This window comes from Palaemon carinicauda, chromosome 22, assembly GCF_036898095.1.
Source record: "Palaemon carinicauda isolate YSFRI2023 chromosome 22, ASM3689809v2, whole genome shotgun sequence".
Classification (NCBI taxonomy): domain Eukaryota; kingdom Metazoa; phylum Arthropoda; class Malacostraca; order Decapoda; family Palaemonidae; genus Palaemon; species Palaemon carinicauda.
The window spans coordinates 15,849,663-15,863,091 of NC_090746.1; the positions used below are offsets into that span (position 1 = coordinate 15,849,663).

At 34.6% G+C, this 13,429-nt stretch overlaps 1 long non-coding RNA gene across 4 annotated transcripts in view; it reads left to right on the forward strand.

Moving 5' to 3' along the window:
- Positions 1-13,429, forward strand: part of LOC137616336 (uncharacterized) — a 1,379,772-nt gene that overhangs the window by 1,333,589 nt on the left and 32,754 nt on the right. Inside the window, exons 1-2 of one of the 4 annotated variants that reach the window (XR_011039401.1) lie at positions 9,120-9,363; positions 9,528-9,600. The exons of the other annotated variants lie outside the window; for them this stretch is intronic. This is a non-coding gene — a long non-coding RNA (uncharacterized lncRNA). Of the gene's footprint in view, positions 1-9,119; positions 9,364-9,527; positions 9,601-13,429 lie in introns of those variants that run through there. 4 annotated transcript variants of the gene reach the window in all.

Below are 13,429 nucleotides of genomic sequence, written 5' to 3' on the forward strand. Positions count from 1 at the left end.
AAATAAGATAAAGAGGGACGATGGTACCGAAATACTAAATCCCAAAGCTATTGCGTTAAATATAAGGGAATATTTTGAAAAACTTTTCAAAAAAGAGAAATGTCATAAGTCTTATCAAGACCTGTTTTTGAATCTAGTAGATAAAGTTATTGATGGGAATGAGAATGATATTTTAACCTCAGAAGTGACAGAGTCTGAAGTGCTGAAAGCATTGAGAGGGATGAAGAACGGCAAAAGCCCGGGAATAGATGGTCTCACTGTTGAGTTTTACAAAAAGTTTTGGAAAGAAATAAAAAACGATTTTATGAGCTTAGTAAAGTTTATTTTCAAATATAAGACCATCTCTAAAATGAATAAAGGAATAATAACGCTTATACCGAAGGAAGGAGACTTAGGTTTTATTACAAACTGGAGGCCAATAACAATGCTAAACGTGGATTTTAAAATAATAGCGAAAATAATAACTAATAGATTGAAGAATGTGTTACATTTAATTATTTCCCGCGAGCAGTTTAGTTGTGTTGATGATAGGTCAATTATCAACTTGAATTCCATCATGAGAGATATTATGATTTATGCAAATGATAATGATAAACAAGCTGCGATAATAAATTTAGACTGGTCTAAAGCTTTTGATCGTGTTGATCATGACTTTTTATATGCTATATTGAGCAACTTTGGTTTTGATCCTAGTTTCATTCAGCTAATACAAATGTTATATAAAGACGCTGAAAGTGTAGTATGCATAAATGGTAACATCTCTGATCCATTCCCTATAAAAAAAATCGGTAAGGCAAGGGTGTCCATTATCCATGATTTTGTTTATTATCTACCAGGAACCCTTTTACAGGATGATGAAGATTAAGCTTGTAGACATGTCATTGAATTTGCCAAATAATTTAAAGGTTTCTGTTCTAGGATATGCTGATGATTCTGTTATCGTAGTTACTAGTGACAAAGGAATATTAGAATGTTTTAATATAATCACAGATTATGAAAAGGCAAGTGGTGCAAATTTAAACAGAAAGAAAACTTCAATTTTAGGCATTGGGAAATGGAGAAATAAATCAGAATGGCCAATAAATGGATGTCATTATCTTCATAACTCCTGTAAAATACTAGGTGTTTATCATAGTAATAATTATCAAGATAGTGTTAATCTAAATTGGAATAATCTAGAGAGTAAGATAAACAAAGTTATAGGTATATTTAGGAATAGGAAACTGACTGTGTTTCAAAAATGTATTGTAATTAATTGTAAAATTTTAGCAAAAACGTGGTATGTGTCACATGTATATATAGTTCCACAGGATTGTGCCAAACGAATACAGAGGAGTTTATTTAGATTTTTATGGAATGGAAGCTGTGAACCCATTGCAAGAAACACCGTATTTTTACCAAGGGCAGAAGGAGGGCTTGGCATGATGAATATTGTACATAAATCGAAATCAATTATGTTCAGAACTTTTAACAAGATTTTTATGAGTAAGTGTTATGGTTTTGAGATTATGTATTATTATTGTAAAATAAAAGCTAGTGTTTTAATGGAAGCTGACAAAACTTATAGAGATTGTACTATTTTTATCACATCATATTATAGTGAGATGATAGATGTTTTAAGGAAAGTATATAGTTTAAAGAATTATCCTGAGGTGTCTGTTAAAGAAATATACTGGTTACTAATGAACTGTAAAGACTATAAACCAAAGATAGAGTTATTGTACCCGCTTTTTAATTGGAAACAGATTTGGAAGCATGTAAATAATAAGTATATTGATAAGAACAGCAGAGATATAGTTTATAGATACGTTAATGAAATACTTAATACCAAAGATAGGCTTCATATGATGAAAATCTCGAATGAAGATAAATGTCTCTTTTGTGGATGTATTGAAAATAATATGCACATATTTTATTTTTGTCCCTCGTCAAAAAACATTCTGATTTGGTTAAAGTCAATACTAAATAGCTGTTGTAAAATTGAAACAGATAGTTTACTAAGAATTATTAAGTTTGATTTTAAGACACCATCGAAGAAAGACGAAAACACTGCAATGGTGTTACTATCAGATTTTGTAGCAGGAGTGTGGTTGGGTCGATCTTTGGGTCTTTTGGCAGACGACCCAAACCTAATAACTTATATAGTGAATAAAATGTCAAAAACCAAGTTTATATTGAGTAAAGTTTATGGGAATAAATTAGACAAGCTCTTTACCAAAGATTATGTACTTAATGCTATTGTAAAATAAAGAATAAAAAGAAATATAAGTTACTCTATAGGATATAAGGCTTACTTACTTTGTTATTTGTAAAGGATGTAATTTATTATTATTTTATATTGTATATATGAAGTCATTGTATTGATCCTTTTGTAAAATTTAATAATAAAAAGATAAAAAAAAAAAAACTTATATAGTGAATAAAATGTCAAAAACCAAGTTTATATTGAGTAAAGTTTATGTGAATAAATTAGACAAGCTCTTTACCAAAGATTATGTACTTAATGCTATTGTAAAATAAAGAATAAAAAGAAATATAAGTTACTCTATAGGATATAAGGCTTACTTACTTTGTTATTTGTAAAGGATGTAATTTATTATTATTTTATATTGTATATATGAAGTCATTGTACTGATCCTTTTGTAAAATTTAATAATAAAAAGATAAAAAAAAAAATTAAGTAGTCTTTTAGGTATTCGAAGGCTTGAACTTCAACGCCGATGGACCGTAGATCATTTAGTAGCAGTTCATGCACAACTGTATCAAAAGCAGCACTGAGATCGAACAGAATTAAGATACCACATTTATTTTCATCCATCATTTCTAGCATATCATTTACAACAGAGCAGATGGCTGTCTCCGTAGAGTATATTTTTCTGTAAGCAGATTGGTTGTCGGGCAAAGCTTCTATTACTTCCAAGTGGCTGACTAATTGTTTAAGAATTACATATTCAAGCACTTTTGAGATAAAGGATAGATTTGAAATAGGCCTATATGAGCTTAATTCCTGGTAGTCCAGTGCATTTTTCAGAACTGGTGTGACTATAGCCGTTTTCTCAGATTTAGGAAACCTACATTCATCAATGCTTGCATTTGCTATTCTCATCATTATTTCGGCAAGACTAGAAAAGTCTCCTCCCCAATTACTTCAGATATTGGCATAGGATCGATCGTGCAGTTTGTTTTCTTTGCTCTCTTGATAATTCTGGTGATGCCATTTTGTGTTATGTTGTTAAATCGTATTAATTTTATCTGCGTGCCGGGTGTATCATTAATCTGATGTTGAGTATTTACAAATGAACTGGTTATGTTTTTAATTTTGTTTTTAAATAATACTAGAAAATTATTTGGTAGTTCCTGGTCACCGTATCCATCAGGTAGCTTCTTTTCTTTTACATTTCCCAATATACCATTCAGGAGACGATATAACTTATTTATGTCTGTTGCTGCTTCGAGGATCTTTCTCTTATGGTATTCGCCTATTTTTTTCCTTAGTAGGTAGTTATATTGACACGCAGCAGTTTTGTATTCTACCGAAGTACTTTGTTTTATAACCTATTCCACTTTCTTTCTTTACGTCTTTTTTCCCTCTTATTTTCCAAAGTCTACATCAAACCAAGGAGATTGGTCTTTTACGGTTATAGTCTTTTCCATCGGTGGGCACATGGTATCATATTCACTTTTACTCACTTTATAATAAGTGGTCATAATACAGTTAGCACACTTAGCTTAGTCATCATGATCACAGGGAATGTTGATAGCATCAGTTATTTTCTTTGTAACTTCTTCAATAAACACTTCATCAGTTATTATTTTTAAAACGTGAGATTAAGTTTTCGTTGGTTTAGTAATAGTAGCTTTACATTTGTTATACAAGTATTCTTAATGGTTTCCTTCAACAATGGCATCAGGAAAAAATAACTAATAATCCTTCTCCACTGCCAAAACACATGCAATTTCTTTTAAAATGGTGTTTACCCTCTCTTCCTTTCAATTTTGCCTAAATTATCAAGCGACGTTTAATAAATATCATGCAAGAGAAGGAAGTTTACAATACTTTACTCTTTTAATTCAACTTTATCTATTGAAAGGCAGCGAGTCCAAAGGGAACAAGACAAAAATAACTTTTATAAATTTCTGTAATGAAGATCACCAATGCAGTACATCCTAATGTACATTGACCATGTTTGTTCGCTGCCTTCAAATTAAATATTTTGGAATATTTCATCTTAGTCTACATAACAGAAACCAGTGGAATTCATCCTGGGATAAACGTTCTCTTATTATTGTCGATGACATCCCCCCCCCCTCTCTCTCTCTCTCTCTCTCTCTCTCTCTCTCTCTCTCTCTCTCTGGTTACTGGTCACATCCCTTGTTTAATGACATCATTATTGCAAGCTATATCTTTGAATTAATAATAATGTTCAATTTAGTTTTATATTGAGTTCAATGGTACAGTCTTTTATATACTTTTGTAAGAAACAATTGTTATAAATTTTGAAACGTATAGAATTGTACACGAGCTGTTCAATGTCGTCAAATAGGGCAAGTCTGAGTAATGCTTAAACCGACAAGTTTAATCAGACTATTGTATTAAACAACTTCTGCAAGCATGGTATTTATTTAGTGTAGCTAATGTCAGTATTATTCATCACAAATGGCGAAACTATAATCTTGGCCACTTCAGCCCCTTCCAGTATGTTAAGGAGAAAGCTAAAATGTTTATATAGATAAATATGTATATAATTTGAAACACTTATTTCATAAGAATCCTTTAGTTAAGTGTTTCTAACAGGTAGTTTGTGCCTCTCTTCCCAGTTCCCTTGTCGGTTGTACCCGGGCCAAACTGGTTCAAGCACAAACATTGAGTTACTATTTTTCTGATGACAAAAAATACACAATTTATGCTAAAAACTACTACAAATCAGATCACACTGTCATTTACGGATTTACCTATTCATATGGGATAATGACTGCAAAATGAGGTTTAAGGGTGGTTTGTGTTAGAAAACTGGCTAGTTCCTAGGTCTGTGAGCACCTGACCAGTTGTTGTGAACCAGATCGTGGTAATTTTACGTCAAACTTCGGCTCCCTATTCACCTTTGTTTTCTCTTGCCAAAGTGTATTACAACTTTTCTTGTAACTACCGCGAACGCAGGAGTCTAAACCTTGTGTATTGGTGACTGTTACCTTGGTGATGTATAAATTCTAAGTCTTAATTTTAGTTTATATGTATTGACTGGACTGCGCATGTTTATACTCCTATATACATTAATTACTTAATGTATACCCAGGCATTCCAAATATCTAAACTGATTAAGGGCCGTGAACAAAAGAATTGTTGTGATGGGAACACGCATGTCGCTGCTTATTCCATTGTTCGATGTCCATAAAACATTAACAGGTAAACTATCTTAACATATTACATTTTGATTTATATAATTTTGGAAACATGGGTACTCTTCTAGAAGAAATTTTAAATAAAATCCCAAATGCCTAGTATCTGAGTCCATCGAATTGCATTGGTTGTTATTAACAACTTTTTGTTTTTATTCTCTTTTGGGAAAGGCCCGAACCGACAAATGTCAAGAGAAAAGTTTTCTTGAAGTTACACAAAACCTGCTGTATCCTGACTTGCAAAGTAAGTAAAATGTCTTCCCTTCTTGGTAACACACGCCTGCACAATACTGAAGGATTGTTCGCCTGGCCTGCAAGGGGCGACTAACATGAGTTGACATAATTAAGCGACAAGAATTGTCATTGTTAATGCATTACCGGATGTCATTATGTCAAATGTGTTATGCTTTAGTTGAATTACTTAAGTTTCGTTTGCTGTTGGGCATTGTGATAGGTTTCCTTGTAGTCCTATGATCCCTAATCCCCAATATAATTGTTTTATATTTTTATCCTGTTTTCTTGCAATTGTTAGTTTGTGGTTTGCTTATCTGGCCCCAATAAATGCCAGTTTCTGGTAAAAAAAAAAAAATTGTTTAGCCCATCATATTGACTCTTAAAACTCCGGAATACGCTGGATACTTTCTGCCGTTAGAGCAATCTCATCTATATTATCAATATTACTTGCTAAGTTACAACCCTAATAGGAAAACCCTGATGCTATAAGCCCAAGGGTACCAACAAAGAAAATAGCCCAATGAGGAAAGGGAATAATGAAACAAATGGAAAAGTGTGCCTAATGTACCCTCAAGCAAGTGAACTCATAATACAAGACAGTGAGTGGGTTAGACAGCGTGGTCACGGTTAAACAGCATGTCTGGCAATATATTTGAATATATTTTCATTAATGTTTATTTCCTTAGTGGTGTCAATGTGTTTCCTACAGGACTCCTCATATTTTCTCACCTTTATTATTCTCCGGCGTAAACCTTTGGTTGAAGATTCTTTCTTTTCATTTCTTCTGTCACTACAGCACTGTTTCGACAAAGCTGTCTTTGTCAAGTGATTATTGATAATATAAGTTTACAATTTCTTTTTATGTACGAGGTTCTACAAAAACTGTAGTAGAGAGCTATATCTCAAATCACACACACACACACACACACACACACACACACACACACACACACACACACACACACACACTCGTAAACGTCCGGAGTGTTTCCGTGCAATCTATGGCAAAAACGGAGGAACTAAAACCACATTCTCCCACAAATTGCCGAAACTGCCGTGCTGTAGTTAGGAAAGGGGGGCGGGTGGGAAGGGTTCAATTTGTGTGGATGTCTTAAATAATTAAGTCACTTTTGACTGGTCGCGTATTTGCATTAGGCGGCTTGCCCGATTTGGCTAGCAGTAAGCAACGAAATTAAATCTAGACTAGCCCAAGCCTGTCATATGCGTATACCCTAGTGGGCATAGACTTTGCAAGAAATATTTTGGGATTTTGAACAAATCCCCATTCCAAATGAAGGACGATTGCGGTTCTGCTGGTAGCAGTTGTTGAGTCTTAATAAAAACTCGTCCCTTGAAATAAAAATCTAAAAGCATTATAAAGTAAAACCAAGGAAAAACTCTTTTAAGCTATGTACTATTTTGCGATTTATTGCTTTTGGTTTGTATCCTGGTCATCCCTTTAGAATGGTTTCTGAACAATTGTATCTAGACTTAGATAATTTATTGGAAAAACTACCAAGTAATGTGGAAAATTACCATGAAAAGGAAGCTTGAACGAACCTGGGTAGTGCCTAACCACTTTTATTCATAACTTCACATTACTGGTTGCTTGTCTAGCCTTATAAATCACAGGAGCTATTTTTGTGCTTGCCTCAATTTCTTTGTAAACCAGTGTTATCATGATTGCAGGGAATGCCAATAGCATCATTTATTTTCTTTGTAACATCTTCAATAAATACAAAAAAAGAGAAGTCTGATTTATGTCTTAAGTTTATTTTCTTCACCACTGCATGTTTCTGTAGAGGTAGTCTAAACGCAATAAGTTTGAGCACTGGAGAGATAGTGCACTTCTCTTCTACATTTATATCAGATGCAATGTTACTCTTTCCATCTCTCAAAACTAGGTCCAACGTATGCCCAGTTGAAGTAGTTGCACAGTCAACATTATTCGCCGATTAATTATTCCAATAACTCACTGAATGCTGAAGCATAAAGATTTGATGAGTCATCCATCCAAGGATTGAAGTCTCCACAAATAACAAATTCATTTTTCCATAGTAATCATCTCAATGAGTTGTTCCTCCTGCTCCTTCCAATACTGAAGTTTTCAACTTACCGTTTAGTATGGAGGAGATGCAAAATGCTATCTCTAGCTCGTCTTTGACTGCCCCAGGTGAGGATGGCATCTGATATGAAATGATTTTACATATCCCAGTGGAAACTAAGGAACTTTTATTAGAAAACCTTAATGGTCTATGGGCTTCTCATACATCATACATCTCCTGATTCCTGGCATTCTTCAATCATAATTCCTGCCCACAAGTCTGGTAAAGACCCAGAATATCCATCTAGTTATAGGCCGATAGCCTTGACTAGATGCATATACAAACTATAGTCAAACCAAACGAAAGTGGCGGGTGAGGGAAGCTCTTTTCTCAATGTATTGTATTTCCATTAAAACATTTCGGACATCATACCTTCAAGACCACCCGGTAAAGATATGAACGACGAATCTGACCTGATTTATCATACCCAATTGTAGTTTAACATTTAGCTTTTCAACTTCTAGTTATTTCCATTTTCTTTAGTTTTAGTTCTCAATTTAGGGGGAAAATTTGCAGTCACATTAGTTTGATGTACATTTTGTTAATTCTAAGACAACCTAGCTCTCTCTCTCTCTCTCTCTCTCTCTCTCTCTCTCTCTCTCTCTCTCATATATATATATATATATATATATATATATATATATATATATATATATATATATATATATATATATTATACTGTGTATGCACGTATCATATATACAATAGTTGTATACCATTAAAGCTAGAGCAACAATCCTATGAATAAGACACGTGGGTTTTAAAGAAAAGTATTTTTGAATGACTTGTAATCTCTTGTTGTCCTAGGATCAAAATCCTTCCAAGGTTTTTAATTGCTTCCCACTGAGCACCTGGAGAAAAAAAAAAAAGCTTAAAAGGATATGACTGATGGAACCCACCCACCTTTAAGACCTTAAAGTATGTTAAGGAGAAAGCTAGAATGTTTATATAGATAAATATGTATATAATTTGAAACACTTATTTCATAAGAATCCTTTAGTTAAGTGTTTCTAACAGGTAGTTTGTGCCTCTCTTCCCAGTTCCCTTGTCGGTTGTACCCGGGCCAAACTGGTTCAAGCACAAACATTGAGTTACTATTTTTCTGATGACAAAAAATACACAATGTATGCTAAAAACTACTACAAATCAGATCACACTGTCATTTACGGATTTACCTATTCATATGGGATAATGACTGCAAAATGAGGTTAAAGGGTGGTTTGTGTTAGAAAACTGGCTAGTTCCTAGGTCTGTGAGCACCTGACCAGTTGTTGTGAACCAGATCGTGGTAATTTTACGTCATAACTTCGGCTCCCTATTCACCTTTGTTTTCTCTTGCCAAAGTGTATTACAACTTTTTTTGTAACTACCGCGAACGCAGGAGTCTAAACCTTGTGTATTGGTGACTGTTACCTTGGTGATGTATAAATTCTAAGTCTTAATTTTAGTTTATATGTATTGACTGGACTGCGCATGTTTATACTCCTATATACATTAATTACTTAATGTATAGCCAGGCATTCCAAATATCTAAACTGATTAAGGGCCGTGAACAAAAGAATTGTTGTGATGGGAACACGCATGTCGCTGCTTATTCCATTGTTCGATGTCCATAAAACATTAACAGGTAAACTATCTTAACATATTACATTTTGATTTATATAATTTTGGAAACATGGGTACTCTTCTAGAAGAAATTTTAAATAAAATCCCAAATGCCTAGCATCTGAGTCCATCGAATTGCATTGGTTGTTATTAACAACTTTTTGTTTTTATTCTCTTTTGGGAAAGGCCCGAACCGACAAATGTCAAGAGAAAAGTTTTCTTGAAGTTACACAAAACCTGCTGTATCCTGACTTGCAAAGTAAGTAAAATGTCTTCCCTTCTTGGTAACACACGCCTGCACAATACTGAAGGATTGTTCGCCTGGCCTGCAAGGGGCGACTAACATGAGTTGACATAATTAAGCGACAAGAATTGTCATTGTTAATGCATTACCGGATGTCATTATGTCAAATGTGTTATGCTTTAGTTGAATTACTTAAGTTTCGTTTGCTGTTGGGCATTGTGATAGGTTTCCTTGTAGTCCTATGATCCCTAATCCCCAATATAATTGTTTTATATTTTTATCCTGTTTTCTTGCAATTGTTAGTTTGTGGTTTGCTTATCTGGCCCCAATAAATGCCAGTTTCTGGTAAAAAAAAAAAAATTGTTTAGCCCATCATATTGACTCTTAAAACTCCGGAATACGCTGGATACTTTCTGCCGTTAGAGCAATCTCATCTATATTATCAATATTACTTGCTAAGTTACAACCCTAATAGGAAAACCCTGATGCTATAAGCCCAAGGGTACCAACAAAGAAAATAGCCCAATGAGGAAAGGGAATAATGAAACAAATGGAAAAGTGTGCCTAATGTACCCTCAAGCAAGTGAACTCATAATACAAGACAGTGAGTGGGTTAGACAGCGTGGTCACGGTTAAACAGCATGTCTGGCAATATATTTGAATATATTTTCATTAATGTTTATTTCCTTAGTGGTGTCAATGTGTTTCCTACAGGACTCCTCATATTTTCTCACCTTTATTATTCTCCGGCGTAAACCTTTGGTTGAAGATTCTTTCTTTTCATTTCTTCTGTCACTACAGCACTGTTTCGACAAAGCTGTCTTTGTCAAGTGATTATTGATAATATAAGTTTACAATTTCTTTTTATGTACGAGGTTCTACAAAAACTGTAGTAGAGAGCTATATCTCAAATCACACACACACACACACACACACACACACACACACTCGTAAACGTCCGGAGTGTTTCCGTGCAATCTATGGCAAAAACGGAGGAACTAAAACCACATTCTCCCACAAATTGCCGAAACTGCCGTGCTGTAGTTAGGAAAGGGGGGCGGGTGGGAAGGGTTCAATTTGTGTGGATGTCTTAAATAATTAAGTCACTTTTGACTGGTCGCGTATTTGCATTAGGCGGCTTGCCCGATTTGGCTAGCAGTAAGCAACGAAATTAAATCTAGACTAGCCCAAGCCTGTCATATGCGTATACCCTAGTGGGCATAGACTTTGCAAGAAATATTTTGGGATTTTGAACAAATCCCCATTCCAAATGAAGGACGATTGCGGTTCTGCTGGTAGCAGTTGTTGAGTCTTAATAAAAACTCGTCCCTTGAAATAAAAATCTAAAAGCATTATAAAGTAAAACCAAGGAAAAACTCTTTTAAGCTATGTACTATTTTGCGATTTATTGCTTTTGGTTTGTATCCTGGTCATCCCTTTAGAATGGTTTCTGAACAATTGTATCTAGACTTAGATAATTTATTGGAAAAACTACCAAGTAATGTGGAAAATTACCATGAAAAGGAAGCTTGAACGAACCTGGGTAGTGCCTAACCACTTTTATTCATAACTTCACATTACTGGTTGCTTGTCTAGCCTTATAAATCACAGGAGCTATTTTTGTGCTTGCCTCAATTTCTTTGTAAACCAGTGTTATCATGATTGCAGGGAATGCCAATAGCATCATTTATTTTCTTTGTAACATCTTCAATAAATACAAAAAAAGAGAAGTCTGATTTATGTCTTAAGTTTATTTTCTTCACCACTGCATGTTTCTGTAGAGGTAGTCTAAACGCAATAAGTTTGAGCACTGGAGAGATAGTGCACTTCTCTTCTACATTTATATCAGATGCAATGTTACTCTTTCCATCTCTCAAAACTAGGTCCAACGTATGCCCAGTTGAAGTAGTTGCACAGTCAACATTATTCGCCGATTAATTATTCCAATAACTCACTGAATGCTGAAGCATAAAGATTTGATGAGTCATCCATCCAAGGATTGAAGTCTCCACAAATAACAAATTCATTTTTCCATAGTAATCATCTCAATGAGTTGTTCCTCCTGCTCCTTCCAATACTGAAGTTTTCAACTTACCGTTTAGTATGGAGGAGATGCAAAATGCTATCTCTAGCTCGTCTTTGACTGCCCCAGGTGAGGATGGCATCTGATATGAAATGATTTTACATATCCCAGTGGAAACTAAGGAACTTTTATTAGAAAACCTTAATGGTCTATGGGCTTCTCATACATCATACATCTCCTGATTCCTGGCATTCTTCAATCATAATTCCTGCCCACAAGTCTGGTAAAGACCCAGAATATCCATCTAGTTATAGGCCGATAGCCTTGACTAGATGCATATACAAACTATAGTCAAACCAAACGAAAGTGGCGGGTGAGGGAAGCTCTTTTCTCAATGTATTGTATTTCCATTAAAACATTTCGGACATCATACCTTCAAGACCACCCGGTAAAGATATGAACGACGAATCTGACCTGATTTATCATACCCAATTGTAGTTTAACATTTAGCTTTTCAACTTCTAGTTATTTCCATTTTCTTTAGTTTTAGTTCTCAATTTAGGGGGAAAATTTGCAGTCACATTAGTTTGATGTACATTTTGTTAATTCTAAGACAACCTAGCTCTCTCTCTCTCTCTCTCTCTCTCTCTCTCTCTCTCTCTCTCTCTCTCTCTCTCTCTCTCTCTCATATATATATATATATATATATTATACTGTGTATGCACGTATCATATATACAATAGTTGTATACCATTAAAGCTAGAGCAACAATCCTATGAATAAGACACGTGGGTTTTAAGGAAAAGTATTTTTGAATGACTTGTAATCTCTTGTTGTCCTAGGATCAAAATCCTTCCAAGGTTTTTAATTGCTTCCCACTGAGCACCTGGAGAAAAAAAAAAGCTTAAAAGGATATGACTGATGGAACCCACCCACCTTTAAGACCTTAATCCATCTTCTGTTTCGGGAATTCCCTAAACCACCCTGTCCAGGTAAAATGACCGAAATCGTCAGAGTTCGACACGATATATTCTGTGTCTCACCCGCCACTTTCGTTTGGTTTAACTATAATTGAGGGAATGATCTACAACAGACTGTGTGGTATCCAGAATCAAAAAACCTGTGGTATCCAGAATCAAAAAGCCTTTTATCAAGCAGACAGTTTGGTTTTGGGAAGAATCGAAGTAAGCTAGATCCTTTGGTGATGTTATCAAGGGAAATTTCAAATACCTTTTCTAGCCAAAACCAGGTGGTGGGTGTCTTTATTTTAACCTCAAAAAGGCATATGACACCACCTGAAAGGGCGATATTTTGAAGCAGTTGGCCTCGTGGGATTATATATATATATATATATATATATATATATATATATATATATATATATATAAGAATTTTTATCAAACCTTTTAATGAAAGTAAGAGTAGGGTCAGAACTCTCTTCTTCCTACATACAAGGAGGTGTCCTCCAAGGTACTGAGTGTGACCTTATTTGCTGTTGCTATCAATAGTCTCGTGAGTCACCTACTTCCTGGCATACAGGGGTCACTGTTTGATGATGATTTTGCAATTTATTGTAGTGGGTAATCTGCACTATAAGCTTGGCAAAACCTTCAAATTGCTATTAATGGTGCTTCTGCATGGTAAATTCTCAGGGATTCATGTTCTTTCCTCAGAAGACCAAAGCCATCCGTTTTACCCTTTTCTTAAATGATAGTATTTTGCCTTATGAGGATAATATAAAGTTTCTTGATGTATTTTTTTTTTATAAGAAATCTACCTTTGGTTCCCCTATAAATGACCTATCCATCAGGGTTAAAAAGT